This window comes from Heterocephalus glaber, unplaced genomic scaffold (genome assembly GCF_053883595.1).
Source record: "Heterocephalus glaber isolate CG9 unplaced genomic scaffold, H.glaber_assembly_v1.0 deba00000331, whole genome shotgun sequence".
Lineage (NCBI taxonomy): Eukaryota > Metazoa > Chordata > Mammalia > Rodentia > Bathyergidae > Heterocephalus > Heterocephalus glaber.
Window position 1 is genome coordinate 37,503,008 of NW_028258142.1, and position 11,335 is coordinate 37,514,342.

Sequence of the window (11,335 nt, forward strand, 5' to 3'; positions counted from 1 at the left end):
ATATATATATAATATTGTGGCACTTATGTTGCCATATTTGCATACTGCTGGCCATTAGTTTTCTTTGCAATTATTTAGTCCTAATATTTCCCTTCCGTAATGGAAGAGGTTTCCATTTGAAACAAAGGTGGAAATGCCAAAGAAACAAAATTTTTTTAAAACAGCATATTTTCTATTCTAAAAAAGAGAAATTAAATGTGGGAAGGTATTGTGTTTAAAAGCAACACCTGGATAGACAGATGTGACTAATTAGAATTTACTGGGTCAGAGACAGAGAATTATGCAGATGAAAGAACTCAGAAATATTCTATTAGGTTTATTTTCCACTTTGAATAGCACAGTGAGTAAGGAAGAGGTGAGGAATGAATTCTAGTTTATAGGGATTTCTAAATCATTCTTTGCAAAAGGAAATAACAGCGTATGCTATTTAACTTTACAGTACTCCGTAGTGCCCCAAACTCAGCTTTAATATTTTTTAGGTTTCCTTATCTAAATAATCCTTAGCTACTGAAGTCTTTGGTTCACACCACTGGTTCCCAAAGTGTGCTAGATAGACAGCACTAGAGTAGTAGGGTAGATGGGTAAGTAAAAGTGTGTCTCTGTGTCTCTCTTTTGTCTCCGTACATTTGAGAGATTTTGGTTCTGTCAGTTTAACTTTTATAATTTTCTTTTTTTTCTCTTGCTTTATTGTTAAACACAGTCATAAATACATAAAAATATACTAGGAATCCACTTGAGCATCAGAAACTGCAAGGAAGGAGGAAGATCCAAAACCTTTTTTTTTAAAATACAAAACACACAAGTGCATGGACCAAGGGTATGCATGGCAGACCTGAGCTGGCCTAGAAGCACCTCCTCCTCCTCCTGCAGTGCCAGGACAATCCTGGAGAGGCCACCAGCAGCCGGTCCATGTGGGCAGAACCCTGCCCCAGGGAAACAATGCTCTCTCAAGGAAGAGCAGGGCAATTCACAGCGCAACTGAAAGCTCCTCCCTCTTGCTCCCAATTGAGGAAAAGGAAAGTAGGATTCCCTGTCCTAGGTGCTCCCACACTTGGCATTTACCAAAACCCATCCCAGCTCAGAACCTGACCAGCCTGCCAGGTGCCCAAAGTTCGCTGGGGAGGGGCCAGAGGGAAAGACACAGGGGGTAAAACCAAACAGATCTTTATTTGCAGTTGTCACTGGGGCCATTTCTTGCTGCTTATTTGTTTGCTTGCCTGCCCTACTCTTCCAGCTGTATGGCCAGGCGCAAGGTCTTGTTGACATCTTGCAGGGCTGTGAAGTGCTTGGCTTGCTGGTCCAGGGCAGATTCAACTTTGTTTACAAAAGTCTCCAGGTCATATTCTGGCTGCTCAGTCATCTTGGAGAGCTCAAGCCAGCCTGGTCCTTGTATGATCTTCTTGAGCTCTTCCACAGCCCTCTCCTCTAGCTCTCTGATCTGAGTCATAGCTTCTTTAAAGCTAGACATCTAGGAAGACAAGTCATCATCCTCCTTGGAGAAGTTGTGTGCCATCAGGGCCCCGGTAGAGCTAGCTTCTATTTCTTCTATTTCCATCTGCATTGGCTGCTCTCCACTGGGCCCATTGTGGGGGCTCAGTTCTTGACTCTGCATATCTGAGTGTGTTTAAAGTATATTCACAGGTGCAAATGCCTGGTGAGATCATGGAAATCTTGCATGTTCTTGAGTTCTCCCAGATGAAGGAGTCCCTCAGCACCTGAGTCAGCTTGCTCTCAAGGAATGGGGTTTGAGCCTTGTTCTTGCCCAGGGCCCTGATGCATTCCTTTAGGGCCAGAAGACTCTTGTTGATTTCTTCACCCTCCATACGGGTCTGCCGGTCAGCAGTAGAGATATGTGCACCTTGCTCATTTCCTGCCAGATCCACCAAGGAGAACTTGCCATGCATCTTTCCTTTGGTTCAAAGAAGAATCTGGAAGCAGGCATAGGAGCAGGAGGAGTTGGAGTTGGCAAATGTCTGTCCTGAGGTCCTGCAGGCACTGCCCATGTCGATCATCTTTATGATGTCCTCCGCAGAGTTGACCAGGTGCTCCTGCAGCCCCACCACGTGCACCTGTTGCTTGCCATGCTCCAGCACACACAGCTTGGCCTTCTTGTTAAGTAGGTCAAACAGCTTCCCATTGTGGATCTCAAAGAATGTTACATAAACTACCAGGCCCAGGTTCCAGTAGCGGGGCTGATTCTTCAGGAGGAAAACATCCTGAGAGGCCATGGCATAGATCCCTTTGGATGCATCCTGCCCTTTGCCAGCCAGGTCTCCAACCATAGTGTGAGTCTTTCCACTTCCTGTCTACTCATATCAAAACAAGTTGCTTTTCCTCCTTCTAAAATTGTCTGTAGCAGTGGCCTTTCTGTGAACCTGTAGACAACTTCATTTGAAGCTGTTTCATCAAATGCAAAATCAAAACAGAATGTTTGGTTCTCCAGATACTTTGTTAAGTCCACTTCTAATTTGGATTCATGCACCAAGAAGAGACACTTGCTTGGAATGGAAATCACATCAATTTCTTTTCTGGCCAATTCTTGTTTATTTAGTGGGCATTTCCTAACACAAACACAGATCCTATGTTCTTCTATAGGAGCAGTCACAGTAAGTGGATGGTGTTCCAGAGTAGCCCGGAATTCTTTAATCATCGGGCAAACTCCCAGTTGGGAAAGCTGGTGTCATATTCCTGGGCTCACTTTATTCTCATTTCAGAATTCTGGGCCTTCTTTTCTTCCTGCTTGTTCTTCATCTTTTCCATTTTTCTCACAATACATGATTTCCTCTAAACTTAGTTCATAGGGTGTGCAGAGGAGTTGCCTTGGATGGAATGGACTTGTTCTTCCACCCCCTCGCTGATCATCATCAATGGTATTTCAGTCACTGCAGGGCAGGAGGGTCCAGGAGGGTGAGTGGTAGCAGGAAACTGCTTTCTAGAGTTGGTAGACACAGGTGGCTCTATCTCCATATTGTTTTTGTTTGGTTTTTTTTGCTTAAATTCTTTTATTGGTAAATTTTAGGTATACAATATGTTTACATTTATCATTGGGTGCTTGTAACTGTACATGATGTATCTTGGTTCTTATTTTTTCCCCATTACATGTGCACCCTTAACTCTTCCACCCTTCCCTATGTACATACTTCGTTTCCATTTTTTTTTCTTTTCTCATAATTTTTCCTTTCCATTCTTCCCTTTCCCCATCTCCTCCCACCACCCCTACCCCTTTGGACCTTTTCCTATTTCAAAGTATCAATTGTTAGTTATTAATCCTTTTAATCCTTAGTTACACTCTCAGTTTCTCACACTAGAGAAACTATTTGGTATTTACACGTATGTCTTATTTCACTGAAGAGTATGGCCTCAATATGCATCCATTTAGCTATAAATGACTCTAGTTTCTCATTCTTTATGGCTGAGTAGTACCCCATTTCATAAAAAAAACCACATCTTCTTTATCCAGTTTCCAGTTGATGGGCACTTGGCCTGTTTCCAATCTTTAGCTATTATAAACTGTGCCGTTATAAACATAGGTGCACATGTATCTCTGTGGTATGATTCTTTCAATTCTTTTGGGAAAATAGCCAGCAGGGGAATAGCTGGGTCAAATGGGACCTCTAGCACTAGTTCTTAGAGGTATCTCCACACTGATTTCCATAGTGGTTGCACCAGTCTGCACTCCCACCAACAATGGAGAAGGGTTCCTTTCTCTCCACATGCCTGCCAGCATTTGTTATTGGTTGATTTCTTGACAGCAACCACTCTTTCTGGGGTGAGGTGGAATCTCAGTGTTGTTTTCATCTGCATCTCTCAAATGACCAGTGATGTTGATCATTTTTTCATGTGTTTATTTGATGCTTTTACTTCTTTGTCTGAGAAAAGTCTGTTCATTTCAGATGCCCATTTTTGAATGGGGTCTTTCAATTTGGGGGCTTTGATTTTTTTCAGTTCTTTATAGATTTGAGATAGTAGCCCTTTGTCTGAGTTACAGCTGCTAAAATTTTTTTCCCATTAGGTAGGTTGTCTATTAGCTCTGCTGGTACTCTCTCTTGCAGTGCAGAAGCTTTTTAATAAGATGAGATCCCAGTTGTTGATTCTTTCTGCTAGTTCCATGCTATTGAGGTTTTGTTCATAAAGTCATTTCCTATGCTGATGTCTTCAAGAGTTCTACCTAACTTATCTTCCAGCAAGTTTAGTGTTTCTGTCTTAATATTTAGATCTTTAATCCACTTCGATCTTAGTTTAGTACATGGTGATAGATATGGGTCTAGTTTTAATCTCTGGCAGGTTGAAATCCAGTTTTTCCAACACTATTTATTAAATAGGCTATCTTTCTTCCAATGAGGGTGGTTGGCTCCTTTGTCAAAGATGAGGTGGCTGAGTAGGTCTGAAGTTGTTTCTGCATCTTCTAATCTATTCCACTGATCCTTGGGTCTGTTTCTTTGCCAGTACCATGCTGTTTTATCACAGTAGCTTTGTAGTATAGGTTCAAGTTGCGTATTGTGATACCCCCAGCCATGTCTCTGTTGCCCAGAATTGTTTTTGCTATTCTAGGTCTCTTCTGGTTCCAAATTAATTTTTGGATTGTTTTCTCCAGTTCTGTGAAGTATATCGTTGGAATTTCAATTGGCATTGCATTAAATATATATAGCAATTTTGGAAGTATGGACATTTTCACTATACTGATACTTCCTACCCACGAACAAGGGATGTCTTTCCATTTTCTGATATCCTCCTCTATCTCCTTATTCAGAGTGCTGTAGTTTTCAGTATAGAGGTCTTTTCTTCCTTTGTTAGTTTGATTCCTAGATATTTCATTATTTTGGATGCTACTGTAAAAGGAATTGTTTCCCTAATTTCTCTCTCAGTGCGTCTGGTATCTGTGTATAAGAAGGCTATTGTTTTTTGAGTGTTGACCATATATCCAGCTACTTTACTGAATCTGTCAATTAAGTCTAGAAGTCTTTTTGCCAAGTTTTTTGGGTCTTCTATGTAGAGTATCATATCATGAGCAAATAATGACAGTTTAACTTCCTCCTTTCCTTTCTTTCTTTCTTTCTTTCTTTCTTTCTTTCTTTCTTTCTTTCTTTCTTTCTTTCTTTCTTTCTTTTTTCTAATTGCTGTGGTTAATGTTTCCAGAACTATATTGAACAGGAGTGGTGATAGTTGTAATCCTTGTCTTGTTCCTGATTTTAGCGTGAAAATTTTCAGTTTTTGACCATTTAGTGTGATGTTGGCTGTTGGTTTTTCATAGATAGCCTTAATCAGGTTGAGATAAAGACCTTCTACTCCAATTTTCTGTAGCATTTTTATCATGAATAGGTGTGGATTTTGTCAAATGCCTTTTCTTCATCTATTGAGATGATCATGTGGTTTTTGTCCTTGACTCTGTTAATATAATGTATTACATTTATTGATTTACGAACATTGAACCATCCTTGCATCCCTGGGATAAATCTGACTTGGTCAGGGTGTATGACCTTCTTGATGACCCTCTGTATTCTGTCTGCCAGTATCTTGTTGAGGATTTTTGCATCTATGTTCATTAGGGAGATTAGCCTGTAGTTCTCTTTTTGGGTTGGGTCTTTCCCTGGTTTTGGAATCAAAGTAGCAATTGCTTCCAGGAATGAGTTTGGAAGCCTTGCTTCCCTTTCAATTTCCTTGATGAGTTTAAAGAGTAATGGGTTTAGTTCTTCTTTAAATGTCTTGTAGAATTCAGCAGTGATGCCATCAGGACCTGGGCTTTTCTTTGTTGGTAAACTTTTTATTATATTTTCAATTTCACTCATTGTAACCGGGGTATTTAGAATTTCTATATCTTTTTCATTTAACTTTGACAATTCATATGTATCTAGGAATCTGTCCATTTCTTCTGTGTTTTCCATTTTATTAGAGTATAGGTTCTTGAAGTAGGTATTGAAAAATACTCTGGATTTCTGCTGGATCTGTTGTGACTTCCCCCTTTTCATTCTTAATTGCATGGACTTGAGCCTTTTCTTTCCTTTTTTGATAAGGTTGGCTAAAGGTTTATCAATTTTATTTATTCTTTCAAAAAACCAACCCTTTGATTCATTAATTTTTTTGTATTGTTCTCTTAGTCTCCATTGCATTGATTTCTTCTCTGATCTTTATAATTTCTTCTCTTGTGTGAGCTTTGGGTTTGTTATTCTCTTCTTTTTCTAGGAGTTTGAAGTTCTGTATTAGGTTATTTATCTGAGTTCTCTCTGTTTTCCTAATATGGGCATTCACTGGTATGAATTTCCCACATAGAACTGCTTTCATTGTGTCCCACAGATTCCTGTATGTTGTACTGGCATTATCATTTACTTGTAGAAACTGTCTGATTTCTTCTTAATTTCCTCTGTGAACCATTGGTTGTTCAGGAGGGTGTTATTCAATTTCCAGGTGTTTGTGGGAGTTTTGCAGTTTCTCATGTTATTGATCTCCAATTTTATTGCACTATGGTCTGATAATATATGGAGGGTATAATTTCAGGTCCTTTCCATTGATTTAGACATGTCCTAGGAGCTAGCATATGGTCTATTTTGGAGAATGACCCATGTGCAGCTGAAAAGAATGTGTATTCTGATTTTGTGGGGTGGAACACTCTGTAAATATCTATTAAGTCCATTTGTTCAATAGCTTGGTTGAGTTCTTGAATTTTGTTGTTAATTTTTTGTCTAAATGATCTGTCTATTTATGATAGTGGGGTATTGAGGTCCCCCACTACAATTGTATTAGTGCTTATTTGGTTTTTCATGTCCATTAATATTTCTGTTGTATAGTTGGGGGCATTCGTATTTGGTGCATATATATTTAGGACTGTCATCTCTTCCTCTTGGATTGTTCCCTTCACAAGAATGTAGTGACCATCTTTGTCTCTCTTAATTAGTTTTGGTTTGAAATCTACTTTGTCTGCAAATAATATTGCTACCCCTTATTTTTTCTGGGTTCCTGTCACAAGGACAGCCATTTTCCATCCTTTTACTTTCAGTCTATTTATTTCTTTTTGAGTTAGGTGTGTTTCTTGTATACAGCATATTGCTGGATTTTACTTCTTAATCCATTCTGTCAGTCTACTTCTTTTGATTGGTGAATTGAGGCCATTAACATTGATAGTTATAATTGATATTGACTCATCCTTGTCCTGATGTTTTACTGTTGTTGGCTCTTATTTCTTTTTCCCCCTTTCCCTTTAGTTTCTTACCTTGCCTGGTGGCTTCCCTCTGTTGAGGCTCATGGAGTTGTGACCTTTGTTGCCTTTTTCTAGGATATTGCTTAGAATTGTTTGGAGTGCTGGTTTGGTGTTCATGAGATTTCTCAGGTGTTCTTTGTCATGGAAGTATCTAATATCTCCATCAATTTTGAATGATAATTTTGAAGGATACAACAGTCTAGGTTGGAAGTTATTTTCTTTTAGGGCTTGAAATACTTCACCCCAGGCTCTCCTTGATTTGAGGGTTTGTGTTGAGAAGTCTGCCATGATTCCGATGGGCTTTCCTTTATAGGTGACTTTTTTCCTTTCTCTAACTGCCTGTAGGATTTTGTTCTTCTGTTGGGTTTCTGGGATCTTGACTATTATATGTCTAGGTATAGATTTTTTGATCACGGTTGGGTGGAGTTCTATATGCCTCACTTACCTGTATGTCCAATTCTCCACCTCTGTCAGGGAATTTTTCTACTATTACTTGTGTAAACAGTTTTTTTATGTCAATTGTACTTTCTCCTGTTTTTTTTGCGGACTCCTGCCTGTCTTATGTTATTCTTCTTTGCATCATCTAGCAGCTGCTGAATTGATTCCTCATGGTCCCTTACTGTTTTTAAGAAATCTCTGTTTTCATGGTCCTTCACCACGATCTTGTCTTCTATATCTGATATTCTGTCTTCAGATTCTCTTAGTCTGCTCTGCATGCTTTCAGTGGCGTTTTTAATCTCCTGAATATCTGTTTGAATCTGTTTCATGGATTCCATTTCTTTCTTATGTTGGGGGATCATGGTTCTCATTTCTTTCTAACGTTGACCATTCATGGCTTCCAGCATGTTTCTGAGCTCATCTTTTTTTTTTTTATCAGTTTCTGTTCTAGAGCCTCTAATCATGTCTTTCACTCTGCTCACCATCTCTGTAGTTATCTGGGAGATCATTTCTGTTTTGAATTTTTCTAGAGCCTCATGTATCTGCTTTGTTCCTTCCTGTGCTATCAGTTTAGGGTGTCTAGGTGGTTGATTATTAGACTTTTCCACCTCATTTCCCCCATAATTTGCCTTTTGTGGGGTGGAATTCTGGCTTTGTGCCTTGCTTAAATATCTTCTCATTTTTGTTTTTGGTACTGTCCTTGATTTAGTTCCTGGGTTGATATTTTGAAGTTGTTTATTGTAAGTGTCTTTGTTGATGTATTTAAAACCCTTATGGAATGATTGCTTCTCAGAGGTGTCTTCCAAATATAGTTGGTCTTTAGGTTTGGAGTCTCTAATGACTCAGTGAGACTATCTCATTTTCATTATACCAGGAAAGACAACTATTTAGATCAATCACAACACCTTAGCCCAAGTGATAAAATCAGCAACACCATAGAATCAAATAGATCTTAGAGAATGACAATTTGTGGTAGTTATTAATCTATCACCTTTTAAAATGAAAGGCCTCCTTCAGGGTATGGCTCTGCTGCCACAGTAGACAATGTGGGCAGCAGTGTGCAGTAATAAGTCAATGAGTCTCAGTAAGCTAGTCCCAGACCTTTGAGATTCAGGCAGATTCCAGGTTCCAATGGGAGCTGATGATCAGTTGAGCTCCCTGTCTCTCCAACTTACCAATCACGGTAGTCTGATGTGCCTTTATTGCAGAGATTCCCTTCACTTTTCCAGTGGACTAGTTTTCATCAAGGAGCTTGAGCCAGGCCCTCTCTCTGTTGTTCACTTCTGCTGCTCAGGACAATGGCTTTTATGTTCCCCTGTGCCTCTGCAGTGTGTAACCAAGTAGCTGCACAGCCAAAAGGCCAGAGGCCGGGGGTGGGGGGTGGGGCTGTTGTTGGAGGTGCCTGTGGGGCCGAGCCGTCGGCTGGTGGGCCTGCCCGGGGTGGGGTGGGGTGGTCCTCCTCACCCTGTCCATATGGTTTTTCTGAGCGGTGATTTGAGGCTCTGGGACAGTGAACATGCAAGTGGAGCAGCTTAGGAGACCTTCTTTTGGAGCAGGAATTTTGTGGTTGACTGATCTGCATCTCTGTTTCTGGAAGATTAAATTTTCCTGCAGGGGCAGACTGTCCTTTGGGTGGAAGGGAGGAAGCTGTAGGAGTCCTAGGTATATTGCATCCACATCATCAAAATGAATCTCTTCCCTTTGTGGCATCTCCTTCAGTCCATTCCACAGAAATGCAGGATCTCTCCAAGTTAACAGTTCTTACACTGATGCTATGAATGAAGCCATTACTGTGTTAGATCTTAATGGAGAGACTGGGAAACAAACGAGCCTGAAATGAAGATTCCATGGGCACTCGGAGGTCCTAGAGGAAGGAAAATACAAAGTGCTAATAAACCACAACTCTGCTAACCCTAAAAAGCCCTCTAATTTTTATAATTTTCTTGATTATTTACTTTAATTTAGCTTTCTAAAATTGTATTTGATAGACTATCAGGGACCTTCTAGCATTGTGCTATCTGGATAGGGCTGATCTTTATCAAAGACAATCCTTGATACTAAATTGGAAATTTCATAATGGAAATAAAGTTGTTCCTGTGTACAGACACAGAAGTTTCTCATATAAACTGGCATAGTACTTGCATGTACTACTACTACATGTAGTAGTACAGCCTACACACATCTTCCAATATACTTTAAATCTTCTCTAGATTACTTGTGGTACTTAATATAAGGTAAATGTTATGTAATTCGTTGCTACAATGTATTGTTTAGGATCCAATGACTAGAAAAAATGTACATGTTCAGTATAGGTGTAATTAAAAAAATGTATCTTCTGCCTCCAGCTGTTAGAATATTTGAATGCAGACCCCGAAGATATTGATGACCTATCTCTTTTGTTAATCAAAGCGTTCACACTGAGAAGCACAATAGGCATTCAATAAGTACTTTCTAAATATGTTGTCTTTTTAAAACAGTCTTATTAACCACGTGTCTTCTACTGTAAATAAATCAGTTTTAATTTTTTTGTTCTTTTTGTAACTTCAAGTAGTTTTCATTTTAATATACATTTAAAATTTTATTTCAATAAATGGACTTTTTTGAGATTCAAAGTACACCTTGAAAATAAAACACTTTTGTAAAGGCTATTATTATTAATACAGCCACACAAGATGGTTCCTGGTAGAGTTCTTGAAGGTTATCTGCTTCAAATGTACCAGTCAAGTCCACTGTAGTTACTTGAACAGGGTCATACACCTTGTTATTGAAACTTCACACAACTAGAATCTAGGTCTCAAAATTTCTAGCTCAATGCCCTTGATACTGTGATTATCATTCCTATTTGTGTGAATTTTAGAACATTTATTAAGTAATAAATTCAGTCCTGGGATTAAATCATATTTATGAGCAGTATATCTGAGGCTAAATGGAGGAAGATAACTTAATAATTGTCAGATACAATAGTGTGTCTGTATTAAAACAGTGCATAGTAATAAAAACTAACAGGCAAATAAAAACACAAAAGACAAATAACCTCTAAAAGAGTCCCTGAGCACAGATATTCTTATGGTTTTGAACTCACTGTTCTCTGTCCTTAGCCAGAACATTTTTATGAGAATTATGTAAAAGAGTAGATTAACTTGATTTAACTGCCAAAGAGATGAAGATGTAGACTGACAGTGTTCATGATGTCCATTGCTTTCTGCCTCACTCTTTTTGGCTAAACATAATTGGCTTTGACTGGGAAAATCATGTTGTTTTCATTGTAATGTCATTGCAATTTATGATTCCATAAGCACATGAATAGATTTTTTATTTCATTTGCTTTGCACTTCGTTTTAATGCCACACAGGAAAATTACCTACACAACTATGCATGCTACCTTTTATTAGTTTCACTATGATTCCATTTCCATATTTTTGATCCCCATCTGATTTTGTTTTAGCTCTACTATATTATAAAATTAACTCTGCTTCCACAATTAGATCATTTACCTCTAGTCTCTTTTTTGTGAATTCTTTTTCTACTCCATTGTATTGAATGCGGGCATATACCCAGTAAGAAAAAACACTATAGAAATAATTTGTTAATACACAACATTTATAATACAATTTTATTTTCAAACAAGAATCTTGCCATAGACTTTATTGTAGTCATTCTCTTAATAATCTTTAAGAAGCAAACAAAAATATCAAGCCCTAATAG

The 11,335-nt window shown here is 38.7% G+C and overlaps 1 pseudogene; it reads right to left on the reverse strand.

Moving 5' to 3' along the window:
- Positions 1-1,178: 1,178 nt before the first annotated feature.
- Positions 1,179-9,479, reverse strand: LOC101724226 (kinesin-like protein KIF2C; annotated as a pseudogene).
- Positions 9,480-11,335: the final 1,856 nt, after the last annotated feature.